This window comes from Dipteris shenzhenensis, chromosome 28, assembly GCF_047967505.1.
Source record: "Dipteris shenzhenensis isolate YYH24624 ecotype China chromosome 28, Dip_SZ_1.0, whole genome shotgun sequence".
NCBI classification, from domain to species: Eukaryota; Viridiplantae; Streptophyta; class Polypodiopsida; order Gleicheniales; family Dipteridaceae; genus Dipteris; species Dipteris shenzhenensis.
In genome coordinates, this window is record NC_141623.1 from 39928349 (window position 1) to 39933070 (window position 4722).

The window sequence follows — 4722 nt, forward strand, 5'->3', positions numbered from 1 at the left end:
CCCTAAATGGGCATGCACCGCCAAGTGGGCGCTACGGATGCACCGTTGCCGATGGCAGGTGCTCCAGGCTACAAGGCAGCCTTGCCCCAAGGGCAAGGGCTTAAGCCCTTTAGGTAGAAAGGGCTATAGGCCCTTAGGATAGAGTAGGGAGTGGAGCAGCCGACGAGGGGGGGGTAGAGAGAGAGAGAGAGAGAGAGAGAAGAGGGAGGGGGGGAATAGAGAGAGAGAGAGAGAGAGAGAGAGAGAGAGAGAGAGAGAGAGAAAGGGGGGGGGAGTTGGAATGGAAAAAAGGGGGGGGGGGTGGAATGGAGGGGGGATTGGGGGGGGGTGGGAGGGGGGTGGAGGGGGGGGTGCAGAGGGGGTGGGGGTTGGTGGAGGGGGTGGGGTGGGGTGGGGTGGGGTGGAGGGAGTGGAGAGGGGGGGGAGGAACTTGACAAACAAAAAACTTTGATGGAAATCCAAAGGGAGAAGAGACGATCACCTTAATGCTCTCTCCAAGTCTTTCTTGATATAACGAGATTGTTGAGGGTGAATGGGGATGGTTAGGTTATCGCTGCGAGAAGGGCTCAAAATAACTCACAGTGTGAGGATGGGAGTAGGGTGGTGGTCAATGGAGAGGGATGAGTGTCTTGCGTAGGGCTCAGAATGGGGAAGAGGATGGAGGCAAGATGTGAAAGAAGAAGAATGAGAGGGTGGAGTGGGTTTTTATAGGAAATGGGTGTAGCTTTAGGGTTAAACCCTAAACTCTTCCCGAGCCATAACTTTTCACAGATTAGCTCAGATCGCTCTTCTGTAAAAAGGTGAAATGATCAAAATTGCAAGTTCTATGCATTCGTGTCCACTATCTAACCTGATTTGTTTATCAAGTGGCTTCTTTTTAAGAAATAAAGAAAATTTCTTAAGGTAGTAATCCAAAGTTGATGCTTGGGGTTGATATGTTTGGCTAGAGTTGGGAAAAATTTTACTCTCCTTGCCCTTGAGTGTTATGTTCATGAAAGTTTGTAGTACTTTGTTTTTTACACATACCTGCATATGTTTACTCATTACTTGAGATGCTAGTCTCCCTGGTAGTGGCACCAAATGTTAGCTCTTTCCCATGGCTTCCATAGGAAGAGCAAGGTATTCTCAGTATGCACGATTCCGAGGCTTTTTGTCACCTATAGATATATAGGGGTTCTTATTTGTAGTATAAGTGTAGCTTAGGACCTTGAGTCATATTCCAGTGAGAGACGTAGGCTTAAGTGTGGTGAACAAACATAGTGCATGCATGTGTGAAAGGAATGTGTATCATCATGGTCGAGGTAATGAATGCTTTTGCTTTCATTGGGGGTTGAAGGGTTTAGGAGAAGTTTAAGGGTTAGAAGGAGGTTCATGGTTTAGAAGGAGATTCCAAGGTTCAGAGAGAGGTTCCAAAGTTTAGAAGAGGTTCCAGAGTTTAGGAGAGGTTCAAGGGTTAGAAGGAGGATCCAAGGTTCGGGGTAGAGTACATGGTGGAGAACTCGTATCCCTCGTAGTTCATGGAGGTTAAGGGCTGAGGAACTAAGGGTTTAGGGGAAGCATAGGAGTGGGAGAGGAAGAAGATGTAAGAGCATGGGGGAAAAGGAGAGAGAGAAGAGGGAGGAAGAGGAGGGAGCAGGAGGAGGGAGGAGGAGGAGGAGGAAGGAGAAGGAGGGAGGAGGAGAAAGGGGGGGGGGGGGGAGGAGAGGGAGAGGATGGGTTGCAAGGTTGGAGGAGAGGGGAGGAGAAGTTGCAAGGTTAGGACATGTTTTTGGATGTGGAGTGCAAGGAAGCATGGACACTTGAGACAATTACTTGGAATACCAAAGTAAAAGTCAACACAATGCCCAAAAGAGTGTGGGCTTCATTCCATTATGGGGTATTTATACAAGTTGGAGAGCTTCTCTCTCTGCATGTAGGAATTGTAAGACATTCTCTCTCTACATGTAGAACTTGCATATAGAAGTTGCATGTAAGAGTTGCATGTTGCATGTTGCATGTAGAACTCGCATGTAGGACTTGCGAGTAGGACTTGCATGTAGGAGTTGCAAGTAGAACTCGCATGTTGAGGATTCCTAAGAGAGATTATTCCTAGCCTTATGCAAGTACAAGCTACTCTACACACACATTCTCTACTACCTAAGTCCATGTTGGCACAAAGACAACATACCTTTGGCTTGAGAGAGAAGGAGCTCAACATAGGAAATGTAACCGGGCCCTACTCCCATATCTTAAAGTGACGAGAGGATGAATCCCCATTCGATCCAGTCGTAGGCTTTGTCAAAATCTACCTTGAGAAATCATATATCTTGTTGGGTTCCCTCGGCTAGTTCTACTCCTTCCTAAAGTGTAAGGATAGCCTCTAATATGTGCCCTCCTAGGGATGAATCCTTTATGTTCTTCCCTTATCCACCACTTCATCTTTATTTTTAGCCTATTAGTAGCTCGAGCTTTGGCAAAGATCTTGTAGCTGGTGTTCAACATGGTTACATGCCGCCAATTTTTGATCTCCTCTTTGAGGCCTCCCTTCAGAATAAGGTTTATCATACTTGTATTGATTCTCAAATCCAGTGCACCTTTTCCTTTGGAATCTTGCCAAAGCTCTAGAAGGCGAGGGTCCACAATGTCCCAAAGACGTGGTAGAACTTAACCGGGAGACCATCCTCTCTAGGAGTTTTCCCTTTAGCCATTACATTAGTTACTTCTTTCAACTCATCGAGGGTAAGTTTTCTATCTAGGTAGTGGCAGTCAAAAGGAGAGACCTGCTTGATTCTCATCTATCTACAGTGATCTCTCGCTCTAAGTTTTTCGATTGAAAGGATATCAGTTTCCCCCAGAATAGCTTGGAAGTGGGAGGTGACAAGTTCCATAATCTCATTCAGCTCCTACACTAGTCTTCCATCTTTCTGTAAAGCGTCTAGGGATTCATTTGTGTGCTCCTTTTGGAGAATCTTATACATTGCTTCATTGGACTTGTCACTTTTCCCTACCCACCAATCTCTTGTGTATACCCTTACTTGTCTCGCTTTGATTTTTGCCTCAGTCCTTAGTCCTTAGTTTGTTCCTTGTATTTCTTAGTTTCTCTTGCCCTTGAGGTGAGTAGTCAATCTCTAGTGTATTAATTCTGTCTACTTGGATTTTCTCCTCACTCACCTAGCTTTATCAGCTCTTAGCTTGATTTCTTTGAAGAAGCGCCCTATGCGTTCAATGGCTCTCAACCAATTGTCTATGGAGCTAGCTGTTCCTCTAAAAGCCATTTGCTGGATTCTTTCAATCTTGATCTGTACGTAGGGTAGCTGAAAGGAAAAAGGGTTGGCTTTCAACCAGGAGCAGAATCTCCTCCCTTCTCCCTTTTCTAATGAAAACAAAACCGGGTTGTGGTCAAAGAAAGGGAGGGACATGAGAGTATTGGCCTTATGGCAAAGAGCATCGTCCAGAAGTCTTCTAGAGCAGTAAGCTCTGTCTAGGTGGGCTTTTTTGTGGTTCTGTCCTATCTGATTATTGGTCCAAGTGAAGTCTATGTCCTCTGAGGCATCGACCAAGAGGGCTTAATCTTTAAGATAATTCCAAGCTATCATCTCACTGCCTCTTCGAACGTGGCCTAGACCATTCCATCTATCTCTTCTATTTTCTACCATATTGAAGTCTCCTAGTAGGATGGTGTTGTCAAGGTTTTACCTTCCCCCACAAAAGTGCTCTTTCCCTAGTAGAGTTGGGTGTGTAGATCGAGTACAGTTGACACTCTAGGTTGGGATGCGAGAAGTCAACCCCTATTCTGTTTTGGCCAAAGGCCATTAGGATCCCTCCTACCACTTGGGCAAGATGCTTGGCAACTCCCAGCACTATCCCCCCTCTACCTTCTTCATGGTCAGTGCAATACCATTCCCTTTTATCATCAACCTATCTGAGTTGCCATCTTAGCTTTGAGTCCCCAAACTTTACTTCCTGAAGTGCTATAAAGTTGGGGGTGAGATCTTTGCTTCTAATCCATCCTCTAATAATTGATGGTCTAAGATCATTCGAAAATCCTTGGACATTAAGACTAAGGAAGGTGAAGAGGTCTTATTTTTACATCATTAGGTATTACTTTTGTTTCTTTTCTTCTTGAAATTCACCTGTGGTACAAAGTTGAAGCCTCTTGATAGCCTTCTCTTCTCTCTCTATTGCTTATAGCTCCTTGGGCTTCTCGTTCATAAGGGCTAGGTGAAAACTTCGTCTTTTCAGCCTGGAGTGTTTTCCTACCTTTCACTAGAGTAAAGGCAGGTTCATCTCTGTTTAGGGCTTTGTGTTCTTCTCATTCCAGTTGGGCTTCAAAGTCTTGTGTGTTTTCTATAAATTCTTCATCCTCTAAGCTATCCGTCTGATTTTCATCATTTGTCTCTCTCGAGTCTCCCTGCTCTAATTGTTGTTCTGTCTCGTGACCTCTCTCCACTGCCCTTTATCTTTCCCATTGTTCTTGGTTTTTGGGTCGAGTGCGGAGGATTCTTCTTCTACTTGATCACCGTACGGATGAGCGGTGGGTGTCTCTGGAGTATCTTTACTATGATTATTTCTAACCGGGCAATCCTTAATGAAGTGTCCTCCCATGCCGCAGAGGAAACGAGAGTTGGGGATGTTTTTATAGAAAACTTTCTAGATCAGTTCCTCTCCATCTCCCCGTCTAGAACTCAGATGGCATTTGGTGGGTCTGTAGCAAGGTCCATCAAGACACAAGCCTGGGGGTTT